Genomic DNA, 17,406 nt, shown 5'->3' on the forward strand with positions numbered 1-17,406 from the left:
GCGCAAAATTATGTAATTAAATTTTCACAACGACATCTGTTCTGAAAATAAATCCGGGAGAGTTGTTAACAGTAACGCCTACTCCCTGGAGGATTGCGCGTGAAGCCTTTCTTTATATTTCTTAGCAATTGTCCAGAAAGTATCTGTGCCTCTTAGGTTGCATTTTTGAACAAGTAAAATCACTCGAATTCACAATGGCAACCAAATACTAAGGCTCCAGGGTATGTACTGAAGCAAGCTATATGAATGTTTATCACAAAAAAATTTTGTGGGGAAGTTAGTAGCGGAAGCCGACGCAAGTGAAGTGACAAATAGTAAAAGAATCACTGAAATGCATGTCGTCAGACATCTTGCCGCCGATGTATATAGATACATGACATCAATGTTTTCGTCGGAAATTTGAACACCCGGTAAACAGGGAGCTGAACAAGAAGCCCCACGTACATATCGTAAACACTTTCCAAACTAAAGCAGTCTGTCGGGAACATGTCGTTGCCCTGCTTTCCACGCTTCCCCTCGGAGACCCAGAATGCAAGCATGCGCAGTGTTACATGCTGGAAAGCGTCCCCGAGCCGGGCTCCATCACCTCTGTCATTTGAGGTAGGGTAGTGGTGAGCGGTCACCAAAGGTTGCTGCCTCAGACATGACAAGAAGCCGAAGGCAAGCTTAACTGGTTTACTACATGGCGAGAGGTGAGCCGAAACAAAAATTACGCCCACCTCCTCTCGCGGGAACCCTGGTGTGATGCGACGCTGAAGGGGGTTCCATTGTGCGTTTCCGTTGTGTCGATTACTCGAATTGCGTGAGCAATCGTCGGGTAATGCGAGATAGAGAGAGAGAGAGAGAGAGAGAGAGAGCAACCGTAGCGCGGACGACCGTCGACCGCGAGACCGGCCGGAGCACGTCTCCGCTTATATGCGCCGCGCGCCCGAAGAAGAGGAGACCGCGAAGAGAGAAGGCGCTGCACATGCGCACAGCATGCTTGCGCCGGGCGCAGCGCCGCCCACCGGCGGAGTGAGAGATCGCACCGCACTGCTTGCGCCACAGATGTTGGGGGAGAGGGCGCGCTATCACGGCGACAGGAGATGGGGTGAGCGGAGGAGATACGCAGCTGTGCGGACGCGGACAACGACGACGCAGGAAGGACAGGGCCGCCGGCAAGAGATGCTCATCTCAGCGTCGCATCTAATACAGGAACTATACCCCTTCGGGCGATGTTACAGTACAGGACTGCACCAGAGTGACAGCATAGATTCGCTGCTCTAAAATGATTGGGAACTATCCCCCAAGATGACGGTTTTATACGGAATAGCGGTAATTTCCGAGCGCCTCTCACCATGAATTTTTGTGCACACGGCATGCAAATAGTACCGACACACACAAATCTCTTTCCAGATTTTATGAGGGGCCGGCAGTAGCGGCGCCCGTTGAATTTCAGAGAGTGGGAGAGGAGATCTCGGCTGCGGCGTCTCTGGCCGCGAAGACAAGGCGCTACACGTAGTGCTTGCCGCTGCCGAAGTTTGAATTGCCGAAAGCAAGACGCCCGCGCCCCGGCCGCTCTGCGGCATGTTGTGATCTGTCCGAAGCAAGCCTGCACTCGCAACTTCCCGGACGCACGATCATGGTAGCGGCACGCAGAATCATAACAGCAGAACTGCGGCAGGTACATATTAAAACGATCAAAGAAAAACGCAAGCCACGCTAGATAAAAAATGTGCCAGAATCAAGTCAATTTTTCCCGCGCGCTCACTTAACTTTGCCCGAAGGTTCAATAAAATCTGAAATGGCCTCCATTGACCGAAAAATATCCGCGGAGGAGTCTCATCATACTACCCTGAAAAGATTACAAAGTGGAATGGCTAACGCTGCACAATTTCTGGCCCTGCGCATGGCTCGCCCCATACTAAGCCATGACGGGTCAGCACTCAGTCATGGCGACTGAGAAGTGTCAGGATGCTATCTGGCTTCTATTAAAGTAGGTCGTCAGGCTGAGGCAGGCACCTATCCGTCTAAACATTTCGTTCAAGCTTCCATTCTTAAATGAAAGATCGGTATGAGAAGACAACAAAAAGAAATTGGACATGTACAAATTGGCACTCAATTCAATAAGACCACATAGGACTCAATAGGAAAGCCTGAAGCGTAACGACATTTGCTAAAGTACTTTTAAAGGGCGACCTTCTCAGGTAACCCACCAGGCACTTTCGTATGGGCACGTACGTATGTGCAATTCGTTGCAGATGCTTGACAGCATAAAAAAACACATCTGCTCATCTGGCTGCATTCAAACCACGGATTTCTTTGTCGTCAGTCCAATGCGCTACTTGCTGCATTTACACGCACGTGTGCTTTAACATGACGGCCGTGCTTCGAGCGCTGCCATAAACACAGCGGTTGATAGAGCCGAACGCACGCGGCCAACGCGAGCGCAATTCGAAATCTTTCTGAAATAGCGAACGTGACGCTTAGACGCCCTCGTTAGTAGTTGATGCTTGTGCGTCGCGGATTTCCATAGAACTGCGGCTGGTAAATCGCGCTGCATGCTCCTAGGGAACGTGAAATCCGCCCGAATGAAATTGACGTTTTTCTTGAAGGCAGCACCCTGTCTTTTGTGCCACAAAGGATTTCAACTTCTCTTCGCTGACCCCGCGTATTCACAAACCATATCATGCTGGAAACCGTGCCTGATCGCCTGCTTGGGGCATGTTTGCCAGCCAAAACCAACCTAAAGCAGGTAAAAAGCTTTTTAAACGAACAGGCAAAATTATGCTAAAACAGGAAAAACAACTCAAATAAAAAAAACCATGCGCATACGCTTCCCGCAGCTAGCTTTTGCTCAACTACGGACAACTGAACTCGACCTAACCAAGTTAAAACAGAACTAGAGAAGTAAAAAATATTCTGCACCAAAACCAACCTAACCAGTGTTAGAATCACGCTAAAGTTCCAAAATATGCATGAGAAGTAACGGAAGCTGACATAAAAGTAACCAAAGCAATAAAATGTACAAACCAAAACAGAAAACAAGAATTTTAACTGTCCTAAATGAAACGAAGCCACAGCAAATTTTCCTTGTGATGCACTAATCCTCCATAAATGGATACCACATATTACAAAAAATGGCATGATCAGTCCATATACGTTGGGCATGTGGAAATGTAATTAAAAAGGAAAATGGGCAGCGATGTATCTTTAAAATGAATTATTACAAGCTCTGGCATAAAGGAAGAAAAAAATCGGACGAAGAATCCACAGACAGCAATGAACTGGGGGAAATAATCGGACCCATCCCAAAAGGTCGGGTTCGCTAACGCCACATGTGCCATTCCGATTGGTCTGTGTTCCGTTTTGACAGGTATACTAAATTCCCAGGAACGAACACAATATCTTATTATTAATTGGTAAATGCGAACAAATATTCACGGCATCCAACTCCATGGCTGATTTTACGTTCTGAGACTCGGAGTTTATACCGAAGGCAAACTGATACAGTCGGCTCCCGTTAATACAATGTCCACGGGGACAGCAAAACACTTGATGGGACTGAAGTTCAATTGAACGAAGAGCTAAATAACAGTATCGTTACTAGTCCGCAACACGTCCCCAGTCTTCATTTCTTTCAGTTTCTCGACTTTCGTCGCCTGGTAGTTGAAGGCCACAACGCATTTACTAAGTTAGTTAAGGCAAACTTCGGCCATGCGGCCAGAAATTCATGCTTGACTCGTGTTATGGATACCCCGGTTGTAAATCCCTCACCAAAAGTTACTTTCTTTTTTACATTTATTTTTATTGCACTACTGCTCATTTTTCGATCCATCGTTTGCCATGATGGGGCCATGTTTAAATAACACGGCAGTTGATGCTTTCGAAATACAAAGACGTTAAAGTAGGTTTACTGGTAGAAAGCGGATTCCCGCCAATAAAAATTACCGAGAAACAACGACGCCGAGCGAAAGAAATTGGCAGAGATTGCAGTAATTCACGCAAGGCTCGAACCATAGCAAAGATGCAGGAGTTCTTTCTACGTGAGCAGACACATCACCGCGCATTTGTACAGTTTTGAAATTGTTTATTTAAATGTTCCGTCATCGCTTTGACTGTGGTAGTAGTAGCCATCGTCGTGTGCGTCAATACCGTCGTGTTTCTAATGCCAAGCTTTACATGCGCGGTAGCGCTTGGCGGCAGCTAGGGCGCAGTGGCGGCGCGTACGTGCACAACGCATTAGCGGTCTTACTGGAGTCACATCAAGGTTCCGTGGAAGGGGTTCTGCGCCAGCTGTCGGGCTGTTGGCTGCGAGGCAATGCGAGGCGCTCCCCGATGTTTTCGCCATTTTTTTTTTTGCTAAGGCCATTGCGCAAGCCGGTGCCGATCGGCGCTCACAGCGAGGTCCGCGCTCACGAGCACGGTGGGCATTTTCTCGTGCATCGACGTTTCCGCCAGGTTTTCTGTTTTGGTAACGCCACTACACGTGCCGGGGACGCTGGGTGGTCACCCGAGCACGCGCTCATGAGTGCTCTGCATTTTCTGGATATGTTTAACGTGTTGTGCGTTACACATCGCGTTACCGCAATACATTATGCCCAGGTACGACAGATCCGCTGTTAAAAACAACACTTCCACATACTCCCCCTTCAGTAACCATGTTTTGCAATCGCTTAAATTTTGTCAATTTCGTACCTCCTCCAAAAAAGTTAAACATTCATTTGCTCTATGCCCAATGTGCGCTGCGAATCATGATGCTATTTGAACTCCCCAGGAAGACACCTAGCTGTGTTGCGTGAAGGTGGTTTTTTCTTTCGAAGCAGACAAGCAATCATCCGAGCATATAGCGCAATTTTTAAATCTACGTTAAGCGATCACCTAAAGTTCATAGCTGAATAGTTTATAAGCGCTAACTGCAACCCTTCTTCCTACCGCTTCTAGTCCCTTCGTACCCAACATTCGTTACTGCCGTCATTGCCAGTAACTTTAAACCATGGCTGACAGTTATTATGAATCGCTGCCCTCGATATTCACTTTTCTTGACAACTGTATTCACCGCCACTTTATTTTCAGTCAGATAGAAATTGCCAAAGGCATTTTCAGATGCGAGAAACCTTCCTAGCAAAACTCTTTCACAAATTTTACATTACGTTCTTTGCCGGGAAGGTATTGCCCATGATACCATTGCATAAAAATTAACGAATAAAATTTTTTTCCGCTCACACACATAAAAAGACTATGAAGAATTGAGAGGAATGCATGCTACGATTTCTATTTTTTTAGCACTACTAACGCGTTTTTTTTTCGGGAGCGTTCCAGCTGATACCCTATACTTCTATGAACTGGGAACTTAGTTAGGCCTATTTTACTAAGCACTCACGTACACCGCTTGGTTAGCATAACGAGCTTCTCCATTTGTTTGGTACGGCTCAGCAAGAAGCTTCTACGCATAATGAGCTCGCTAACTTAGGAAAACTCCCATAATCCGCTTTGGCAATTTTGAGGGTACTTCAGAACTTCCTTGGAGAGCACAGATGCACTTGCGTAACGAAAATACAGCATAAAAGCAATACACAGGGTTTGGTAACTGGGAAAAACAGGAAGTGCGCCACATCTTTCAGCACCGTGGGTGAAACCGAGAACCATGTGTACCACCAAAGATTTGTACATGTGTACATTTTTACATTTGTGTACATGTGTACATTTATACATCTACATTTGTACATTTGTACATTTTTACATGTGTAAACACGCGGTTAAGTAAAGGAAGCTTACAGGTAAACCTAAAAAACTTGACAAAAAGAAGCCCCCTAAAATATTTTGAGTGCTCTTGTGTGTGCCGCACTAGAAATTCGCTTACTCAACAGTGATTTTCCGTACTGGGGAGAAAAATTCCATTTCTATATTAATAAATTCAATATGATTAGCATTTTTCGCCGCAGGTTTCGCAAGAAGAATCCCCTGAAAATATTCCCAAATTCTCTTTTTGCCGCTGAGAGATCCTTACATAGATTCCTGTTCGGTTTTCGGCGTTAGCCAGATCGACCTTGGTCTATTTTACGTAGCCTTCCGGACGCGTACGCCGTTAAGCGGATCAGAGTTTCAGCCTCAAAGAAACTGCGCTACATTTGCCGCTCACCAGCACTTGACTATCAATTTCACGTTTCGTACAAAACAGCGTGCTTACTTTGCATGGTACAGCTCTCAGTTAAAACTGTCCGCAAGAAAAAGAACGATGCTTTTTTGGATAATACGGTAATTTTAGCTCAGCTGCAGGACTTCTGGCTCCATCTCTTTTTGACAGCATGAAGACTAAGCCGCACCCGAATAACGTTTTTGTATACTGCGCAGGAAGGAATACATGTGAACAGGCTGCAGCCCTTCAGCCGCCGCTGCTTCAGGATTTACTAGCTCTTTCGGATGGAATAAGATTTCCTCTTTGCTCGTCCTGTTGAACTGGATTGGAAGCGGTCTTGGATGATTGTTGCTTGCGGAAAAACGACTGCGGACATTTGTGCATAAATCTGAAGAAGTGCTGCGAAATTTTTGTAAAAGAAAACAAAGTCATAAATGATGCGAGGTCCGGTTTACCGACATTGCCTTTCCTTTTTACTCCACGACTCCTAAAATTTTCTGCATTTAATAAAGGTCACAATTCCCCTTTTGGACAAAATTAGAGTTGAAAAGTTTGTGAAAAAGAATAAAATTTGCGCACGGAAGGTCACTTTCGATGTATCTGCCCTATATAAACACCGCTATAAAACCTGCGCTGTCTGTTGAAACAAATAACTCACTTAGAAGAACTGTATGTTGGGCTTGTTGTTATACGCTCACGATTGCAAAAATGCTGCCTAAACACGAAGACGAAGGAAGAGACGCAGGACGTTCCTCTTCCTTCATTCGTCTTCGTGCTTAAGTAGCGCTTTTTAACCATGAAATAACTCACGTTTCTTTATGTGGTAACAACGAAAGAAGAAACAATTGCAATAGGCAGTTCTTACAAAACAAGCAGCGAAGTTTTAACCCGGGAAATCATTTGGTAACATTTACTTCGGACGAATCAAGAGAGCGAGTTGCATAGCAATGTTGCCACCTTCTATACTCCTTGAAACCGAGGCCATGAAAAGCACTGGAGATCCCAAATGCATTTCGTGAACAAGACGTGGTATTGTTTTTTTCCGGTAAACTTGGCCATATCATATTTGAACGCCTGTTTGGGCACTTACACTAGCGAAAACGTAAATCCAACTCCGGATAATATTGCGTAGCACTCTTTTCCCAGCACCCCCATAGCCAGGACCATGTAACGTGCTGCATTTCCGCAAAAATGCATATTCGGCGGAAGAAACACATTTATTTGCCATGTAGCGTAAATGTAGTTGATTTGTAGACCTAAATTTTGAAAAACCAGAAACACAGAAAAATAAAAAGGATGACTTTATAAAAACTAACTGAAGAAATAAAGAATCAGTAATTTATAAACATCCTCCAACAAACAAAAGGCTTCATTTTAAAAAGTCCGAAAAGAACCTTGGAAACTCAAATTAAAAAAGCAAAAATAAGCCAACCATGGAACGACCTGCATTTCAATAAAAATGCACATTTAGGGGAAGAAACGTTTTCAATCGTTACAATAGCGTACATTGGGGTAGAACAAAATGTTGAAAAGTAGGGTACTCGAAAATAAAAAATGTGAAAACTTTACAAACGGGAAATTACGAATAAAAAATCTGCATCTTTTACACCTCCTCCAGTGAAGGAATCCTGAAATGCAACTTATACAATCCTGAAAAAAAAATGGCCCAGAAAAAACGAAGAAAATTTCAATACCAAATATCAAAAATAACCAAACGTTGCACGGCCTGTATTTCCAAAACAATGCATAACTGACAAAAGTACCACATTTAAGCTTCATACAAGCGTAAATGTAGATATTTTTTCCAACACAATTTTGAAAAACTATAAAATAGACACAACAGAACTAATAAAATTTTACAAGAAAGAACTGACAATAGCTAATATGCATCTTATACATCTCCTCCAAAAAAAGGCTATCTTTAAAAATGGAACGGAAGAAAGCAAAGCATACTGCGAAACAATAAAATTACCCAACCTATTTGCCTACTCATACCCGAATCTGCTTGTAAAAAAGTGCCAGTGCCGACAGGCACATTTAAAATGCTACGCATCAGTACACAATTCTTCGAATTTCGGTTGTATTTTGTGCTAAAATTGGCGTTTTATCGGCTTATGATAAGTCTCTAACTACAGGGCGTAGGATATGGACGGGGACGGTGTCCCCTTGGAAGGATCCAAGACACGCTCCAACGGGCCAAGGATGTAGTACGCCAATATACTAAATCCTGTAGCCTCCAGTGTTCAACTCAAAACTCAGAGCTCTGTGTCGTTCACGCTCACGCCAAACGACCCATCAAGGAAGTCATTCAAATGTTCTTTGATGGCCAGACCATCACTCCAAACCCGAGCATCGTGATCAAGGCGTACATCTCCAGGCCATCACCTTGACTGCCGTATCCTTTCAGAACCTGAAACACGCATCAATCTAATCCTACACATAATCCGGCGAATCGCCACCAAGAAGCGAGGGCTCAAGAAAGCCGACAGCCTTCGAATAATTCAAGCTTTTGTCCTTTCGAGAGTCACTTACTTGTTCCCCTATCTTTTTCTCGGCAAACCGGACATAAAGATGCTTGATATGACGATTATAAAGGCGGTTAAGCAGGTCATTTGTCTTCCCATGAGTGCGTCCACAGAAAGGCTGCTTAGCACGAGGCTCCACAACACGATGGAAGAGCTGATAGAGGGCCATCTTTCTGACCAGAAGCTCCGAATGAGCAGAACTGCGGCGGGCCGCCGCATCCTTCACGATATTGGCTGGGCAGCACGGAGTGTCACTCCGCTTGATGTACTGCCGGACTCTTGGCGACAAGAACTAAAGATGCTCCCTTTAATTAGAAATATGAACCCCCCACACCACGACGGTCACCGAGAAGCACGCCCTGAAGCGCTCAACGCCACCCTCGGCGGGGATCATGCAGTTATCTACACAGACGCCTCCCAACATCTAAGGCAGCAGTACGCCATCATCGTGGCTACCACCAGAACAAACCTTCTCGTGTGTGCGTAACCCAACCCAAGACATGACGGCAGCAGAAGAGGCAGCCATCGCCCTGGCTCTCACTCAACCGGGGGTTTGGAAGGTAGTCACCGATTCTCAACAAGCCTACCGGAAATACCGGACTGGGTTGGTGTGCCGAGCTGCGCTTCGTGTGCTAACAAACAACTCCCCGACCGGATCCATTCAGCTCATCTGGACGCCCGCTCACGCTTCCATGGAGGGCAACGAATACGCCAACCAACAAGCCTGCGATTTTGCCCTCAGGCTGTGAAGCTGCACGAGGACAGTCACCCGCTTGCATCTTCAGTGACATAACCCAGTATTACCGTCTTCCGAGACAGTAAGGATAACGTCTGGGCTAGTTGGTTCAACATCATAAATATACAGCCCAATGAAAAAAACACATGGACAAGTAAGGGACATACCGCGCAGCGTGTGTCGCATACTTTTCCTTGTGCCTGTTTTATTGCGCTGTAAATTTAGGATTCAGAGACAGGCCCTACCCCCACCCCTTCCTGACCTTTCCAGAAAAAAGCAAACTGCCCTACAATCGGGCTTCTTCCAACACCCGACGCGTCTTCATTAAATGCAGCCTAATCCCTACGACGCTTAATGTGAATTTCACCCAGAAGTACGAACACTCCACCACATAGTCGGTGTGTGCGACCTTAGCCCTGAGCACCCTCCTCTCTTCCCACCAACTACCCAACATGAACAATGTGAGATGCTGCTGACCAGCCCCTCTCTGCCTACCCAGCTTCAGCTGGTGAACAGAGCACATGCGGCGCGGTCTGCATATGGGCTGCAGTCAAGACGGAACCACTCTCCTGGGCCGCCCTCCGTGCTGTTCCGAAAGTTGAATAAAAGTATTTTCTCCTCCTTCTCTCTAGCTACCCCAGTGTTGAAAGTGTCCCCATAGTTGACTCTGTATCTGTTTGCTTCGCAGGAAATTTGTCGTCGAGAGAGGACTCATATTGTTGCCACGCAACACTATCTGGTCTTTACTGCTGATCCCACGCTAATTCTCTTCCGCCTACCGCTCCTCTCGTGTTGAATGTAAAGTTGGCTCAGTGAATTGTCTGCCGTTAACCCAGCTCTGAGCCATCTGTTACGACCTATTGCTTCTGTTCTCGCAAAAACACGAGGCGACATCTTTTGAGTTCGCGCTCGCTTTACTTCGACACCATTTCAATCCGTTTTTTTAATTGCTATGGCGTAAACCATTCGAAAATGTTTTGTCAACTTAAAAACACCGGTAGTCTCGTTTATGTGCTTGTATTTTGTATTCAATAAACCTGAGCCTTGTTTTTTAAATGCAAAGCATTTCAGTAACTCACGATGTCACCCGCGTTGACGTTCGTAGTCCGCACTGTCGTTGTCCCTACTATATAAAAAAAAATACTATCCGGCGACAGCGGGCCCTGCGCCCAAGAAAAGGGCAATCGAGAACCTAAAAGAGCGTAAACTCAGCGAGAGGATGGACAACCTCGAAGACAGGCTCGACCGGATGGAGAAGAGGCTCGACAACTTCGAAGAGTACGTTCGAACGACGTTCACCACGTGGAAGGCGGCCAAGACGATCCTGATCCCCAAGCCAGGCAAACCACCGAACATCGAGAACCTCCGGCCAATCTCGCTCACGTCTTGCGTGGGCAAGGCGCTAGAGCACGTTCTAATGAACAGATGGCAAAGGTACCTGGAGGAAGCGGAGGTGTACCCGAACACCGTGATAGGGTTTCGGAACAAGCTCGGGACGCAGGATGCCATGATACAGCTGAAGAATGAGATCCTGGACGACGACGCTAACACGAGAGACAACCGGGCGATCCTGGGCCTGGACTTGCAAAGCGCCTTCGACAAAGTGAGGCACTCGGCAATCCTGGCCCAGGTGTCACGACTGAACATGGGGAAGAGAACGTACGAATATATCAGGGACTTCCTGACGGGGCGGACCACCGAGGTCAACGCCGGTGACCTGAAGCTCCCGGAGAAGAAGCTCGGCAGCGTCGGGACCCCCCAAGGCTCGGTCATCTCGCCGCTGCTCTTTAACCTAGTGATGATCGGGGTGGCCGAACGACTCTCGCGAGTGGCCGGGGTCCGACACACCATCTACGCCGACGATATAACGCTGTGGGTCCCGGGAGGAAGCGACGGACAAATAGAGAGCACGCTGCAAGAAGCAGTGGATGCCATCGAGGAGCAACTGGACGGGTCCGGACTCGTATGCTCCCCGAGCAAGTCCGAACTGCTGGTGATCCCTCCGAAGAGAACGACCAGGAAAAAGAGAGGGGACGAAGAGACGCCGAAAGAACAGAAGATCAAGGTCAGAACGAGCGGCGGCCACACGATCCCAGAGGTCGAGAGGATCCGAGTGCTAGGCATGCTGATAGAGCGCAAGCGCGTGAACGGCGAGACGGTGAACCGCCTCGCGGCTAAAGTCACCGCGGCCACACGGCTCATCAGAAGGGTGTCAAACAGAAAGGCAGGCATGAAGGAGGAGAGCCTCACCCGACTGGTGCAGTCTTTCGCCATAAGCCACATCACGTACGTCGCAGCGTTCCACAACTGGAGGCAGTGCGAGCGAAACAAGATCAACGCGCTCATACGCAAGGCGTACAAGGCGGCACTCGGACTCCTCGACTGCACGAGTACCGAGAAGTTTCTGGCTCTGGGGGTGAACAACACCCTGGAGGAGATCGCGGAGGCGCAGAGGACCGCCCAGATCTCGAGGCTCTCGGAAACGAGAACGGGCAGACAGATACTGCTCGACCTGCGTCTGACACCGATGGAGGAGGGAGCCGAAAACGAACAGGTACCTGTGCCAGAAGCCACAGGCAGACAGTTAAAGGTATGCCCGTTACCGAAGAACATGACCCCGAGTTCAACAAAGAGCGAAGGATGGCGAGGGCCAAGGCGCTCGTGGACCTCCACACCAGAGACGAAGGGGCCATGTACGTGGACGCGGCGGAGTACCAGGAGAGCGAGAGGGCCTACGCCGCGGCGGTCGTCAGGGCGTCGACTGGCGAAACGATAACGGCAGCGAGCGTGAGAACCCAGAAGGCGCACCGGGCAGAGGAGGTGGCCATCGCCCTGGCCATCGCCGACCCTGCGTGCACGACGGTGCTGTGCGACGCAAGAACGGCGGTGCGTAACTACGCCAGAGGGAGAGTGTGCAGGGAGGCCGCACGAGTACTACGCACGGTCGACCTCGCCGGTGAGAGGAGGTGCGTGGCCATGAAGTGGTTCCCGGCACACGTGGGCATCGATGTGTCGGACCGGGGCAACACCAACCATAACGAGACGGCAAACGCGGTGGCGCGAGGACTAACCAACCGCGCCGCTGCGGCAGAAGCCGACCAGTCGTGGTGGTGGAGGGAGACCAAGGACAGCATGACCACCTACACCGAGATCGTGAAGTGGTACAGACTGAGCAGACGAAAGGTACCGCCACCCCACCCGGGCTTGACTCGAGAGGAAGCGGTGATATACCGGCAACTGCTGACGGGGTCCCTCCCCACCCCGGTGCTGATGAGGCACGTGTGTCCGAGCGTGTACGAGAGTGACTTGTGCCGAGTGTGCCAGAAGGAGAGAGCCACAGCGGCTCACATCCTCTGGGACTGTGCCAAAAACCCGCGCGAAGCGTCGACAGAGACTATGATCCCGCCGCATCTCGAAGCCGCAGCGGGAAGCTACGACCAGGAACAACAGACCAAGGCCGTCCAGCAGATCTCGGCGGCCCTTGAAAGGCAACGACCAAGCGAAACCGACGGAAGGTTACCGCCCCAACAAAGGGGCAGGCGAAGCCAGCCGAAGGGAGTAGCGAGGCCGGAGCCAAAGTAGAGGGACAAGAAGTCGAGAAGACGTCACGGCCGCGTCGCGGAAAGACCCCCGCGCGAGGGGATCTAACCAAGCTGCAGGCACTTTAATAAAGTTGCTCTCTCTCTCTCTCTCTCTCTCTCTATCCGGCGACCGGTTTCGATCCCTCGACCCTGCGGGCGAAACGCAATGTACATGGTGCTGTATCCACTGCACCACAAAGCCTACACAGAATGGGACGCTACGAGCGCGCCTTATATCGTTGACTCATTCAAATTACTGCTGACGAGCGCTCTCTCGTCAGCAGTTGCCACAAGTGCAACAACATTAACACAACGCAAACTACTTAACGTCGTGCGCCCCCGGAAATGCTCTGCATTTGATCGTGCCCCTTGCGAGGGGGATGTTTCACTGCGTCTTCTCTCGGTCGCGGGACCCGTGGCGCCATCTGGCGGAGGCGCGGCACAACTCGTAGCACTTTGTAAAGATGCGGCACCAGCCAGCTGTGTGTGTGCGTGCCGCACTAGTACAAATGGCGAGTGCATTGGCTGTCCACAGAGCAAAGCATTCGTGCAAGTATCTTTCTTTGTCCTGAGTTAAAGTTCGCTAGAAGTATGAGTTTGTCGGGAACCGCGGGGTAGCAGTGCAGCGCAAGCGAGAGAGTACCAGCGTGGCAGGCCCGTGCGACGTATTTGGAGGAGTTCGTACGGAAAACGTACGCCAGAGGCCTATGGTCCGTGAGAACGTGAAAGGGCTGGCCCTCCAAAAAGTGCCGGAAGTGCTGGATGGTGGCGTAAATGGCGAGTAGCTCACGACCAAAAACGCTGTAGCGCGTCTCGGCAGGTTGGAGCTTCCGAGAGAAGAAACCCAGCGGGTGCCACTCGGAGTCGATTCTCTGCTGGAGAACAGCGCCAATTGCAACGCTGGAAGCATCCACCATGATGCGAGTGGGGACGTCGATTCTAGGGTGGATGAGAAGCACCGAATCGGCGACGGCTTGTTTAGCAGCGGTGAAAGCCGACTGAGCTTCGGGAGACCAGGAAATCGCGGATGAGGAGCTCTTGGTTGTGCGCAGAAGCTCAGTCAGTGGATGCAGAAGTTCGGCACAGTGGGGTATAAAGCGTCGCGAGAAATTCACCAGGCCCAGGAACTCACGAAGCTGGCGGAGGCTGGTAGGTTCGGGGAAGTCCTTCACGGCTTGAACGTGAGAGGGTAAAGGGCGAATTCCTTGCGCCGAGATGTGATGGCCCAGGAACTCGAGCTCGGGAGCCCCGAAGACGCATTTCTGGGCGTTGACAACCAGGCCAAATTGTTGGAGGCGTTCAAAGAGTTCTCGCAGGTGACGCTCGTGGTCTTGGGGAGTGCGACTCGCGACGAGGATGTCGTCAATGTACGCAAATACAGCCGGAAGGCCGCGCGTCACCTCGGCAATGAACCTTTGAAATGTTTGAGCTGCGTTGCGTAGCCCAAAGGGCATGCGCACATACTCAAACAAACCGAAGGGTGTAGTGATGGCCGTCTTCGGGATATCGGCAGGTTCGATGGGGATTTGGTGATACGCCTTGACAAGGTCCATTTTGCTAAAGATTGTGCACCCTTCCAAGTGGCTGGTGAAATCCTGGATGTGGGGTAAGGGGTAGCTGTCGTGGACAGTCTGAGCGTTGAGCGCCCGGTAATCGCCGCACGGGCGCCAGTCTCCACTTTTCTTTGGAACCATATGCAGTGGAAACGCATGGTTGCTGGACGATGGGCGGATAATACCGAGTTTCAGCATATGCTCGAATTCACGTTTAGCAGTCGCCATACGCTCACCGAAGAGGCGACGCGGCCGAGCTGCGACTGGTGGACCACGCGTGACGATGTGGCGGGTAACGCTGTGCTTGGGCGGCTGCTTTAAGTTGCAAGGTCTCGTAACCTCAGGGAAGTCTTCGAGGATTCCTGCGTATGGGCATGAGGGAAGCAGCGTGCGGATGCCAGTTGGAGCGACAGTAGACAGTACGCTCAGGATGGAAAGGCGTGTCTTGCTGTCAATCAGGCGATGGTGACGCATGCTGACGTCGAGGTCAAAATGGGTGAGGAAATCGGAGCCGAGGATGGGCTGATTGACGTCGGCTACTACGAAGACCCACCGGAAGGCGCGCCGCAACCCGAGGTCGAGGGTGAGGGACCGCAGACCATACGTGGCGATAGAGGTAGAGTTCGCTGCACGAAGCGTAGGTCCAGGCGACTTAGAAGTACGATCATCCTTGGTGGCTGGTAATACACTGACCTCAGCACCCGTGTCCACAAGGAAGCGCAAACCAGAAATGCGATCCGTGACCAGAAAAAGGCGGCCAGGTTTTAATGCGAGGTCACATGCCGCCATCAGTGATCTCACGTCGCGTTTCCCGACCAGCTGCATGGGGAAGTGCAGTGACGGGCGTGGTGCTGGAAAGTGCGATGGTACCAGCAGATAGACGACCTTCGAGGGCGGCGCGAGAAAGAACCACGAGGGGAAGACGAACGACGGCTAGGACGTGTGGAGGAGCCGCATCGGCAATCAGGGGATGTCCGAAGCGCTTCAATGGAAGCGGCAAGTTGATCGATCCGAGACTCTAAGCGGGACACGGCCGAAAACTCTGCTATCGAAGCGTGGCTGGCGACGGGGGGAGAAGTCGCGTCGTGAACTCTATCAGCAAGCTCGGCGGCGCGGCCGAGGCTCAAGTCCCCTGCAGCAGCTAAAACGATGCGAGTGGACTGTGGCAAGCGCTGCAGAAAGAGCTCCTTTAAAAACGCACCATTCGAGTCCACGTTGCCCACGCCCACGAGCTGTCGCATGGTGTTGAGTAGTTTGGAAGGGCGGCGATCTCCAAGCTCTTCGTTGGTGAGCAGGTGCCGGAGGCGCGCGCTCTCGGACGCCGTAGTTCGGTCCAGAATACTCTGCTTGAGCCGCTGGTACGGAGCATCGTTCAAAGGTGCACCGATGACGTCTGCCACTTCATCAGCCACCTCAGGAGGCAGGTTACAAAGCAAGTGGCGAAACCTAGTAGTCTCCGAGGTGACGCCGTGCAGATCGAAGACGGCTTCGACCTGGGCGAACCAAACGCGCGGGTTCTTGCGCACGAAAGTGGGTAGACGGAGCTGTAAGACTGCGACGTCCGGCGGCCGCGAGGAAGCGTCCGGCAAACGAGGGCCCGATGGCGCGAGGTTGCTGGGGTCGGTCATGTCTTAGTCCGGGTCACCACTGTCGGGAACCGCGGGGTAGCAGTGGAGCGCAAGAGAGAGTGTACCAGCGTGGCAGGCTTTTGGAATCGAACTGCCCGTGCGTGCTCATGCACCCAGCACGCGCAGCTCGTCTGTTTATTGTCGTCGTCTTTAATAGCCAGCACCTTGGCGCCGGATAAGAGCGCTGACAAAAGGGCGCTACAAGTTCATTAGTCAGTGACCAACTCGCCCAACTCTCCGCTTTAAACTCAAGGAGCGTTTCTTAATTTGTTTCGTAAGAAAGACAGTTTACGGAAGGTGGAAACGGAAATATTTAAATATTTGATGACTTTGTTCGCTGTTAAGACGTCCGCAAAAGCAGTGCATGCGCCATCGTTGAAGCAAGGCGATTTGGTAGTTCCATCCGGCTGCTTGTGACACTTTGCCTCCGGTGTCCTGGAAGGGGCAAGCGCGGCTGCGCCCTCCCATGCAGAGTCAGTGCCATCTGTCCTGGCCATTGCCGAGCATACATCCTGACTTTCATTGTTTGTCGCGCTTACCGCGGGTGCTATTTGCCTGTTATAAGGTATTCAGCCGCATCTGCATATCTTGTTGCGCCTTCATTGTGGGTTTTTCTGAGCGCATTGACCTCGGCTTCCCTTTGCCTCATCTAGTAAAATAGTCACAAGTTTACAGGGTTTGTTACATCCAGGCATGGAGGATGCTCCCCTTTTAAAGTAATTTTTAAGTACTGAGCAAATTGTTGCCACTGCTCTCTGAAAGCTTGCCCTTTCTACCCGTATTTCTTTGCATTTGTAAAAGTACTTCTTACTTGTATACTATGTACTGTGTACTATGTAAGTACTATGTACTTTGTAGTTTGTAATGTACTTTGTACTTTGAATTTCGTATTCATTGTTTCCCTTGGTTCCCTTTGATGTGTTGTTTATTGTCTCTTTCGCGCCTCTCCACGTATGTAGTGTCTTCGGCCCTTTAAGATGAAATACATGATATGAAATAATGGGGGCATGTATAAGCCATGTCATCCGCTTTAGCAGTTTGGCTTGGTGTTGCCCCTATGTATTTCGTGTTCTAGCATTATTTCCGTTTTTTGTTGGCCGGGAGCTTGAATCGAGCAACCGGCAGACAGACACACAGTGCAAACTCTTCCCATTTATTGAGCTCAATAAAAATCTTTCGAGTGTTTCCGGCGCTTCACTCCCGGAACACAGATTTCTCCAAAAAAAACTTCAAAATGCCTATCTAGCCCTTTTTCATGTCATATT

At 49.8% G+C, this 17,406-nt stretch overlaps 1 pseudogene; it reads left to right on the forward strand.

The window, feature by feature from the left end:
* The first annotated feature begins 10,714 nt into the window (after positions 1-10,714).
* Positions 10,715-12,988, forward strand: LOC144180742 (uncharacterized; annotated as a pseudogene).
* Positions 12,989-17,406: the final 4,418 nt, after the last annotated feature.

Source organism: Haemaphysalis longicornis, unplaced genomic scaffold (assembly GCF_048455015.1).
Source record: "Haemaphysalis longicornis isolate Haplotype H1 unplaced genomic scaffold, Haemaphysalis longicornis Haplotype H1 scaffold_4, whole genome shotgun sequence".
In the NCBI taxonomy this organism is placed as follows: domain Eukaryota; kingdom Metazoa; phylum Arthropoda; class Arachnida; order Ixodida; family Ixodidae; genus Haemaphysalis; species Haemaphysalis longicornis.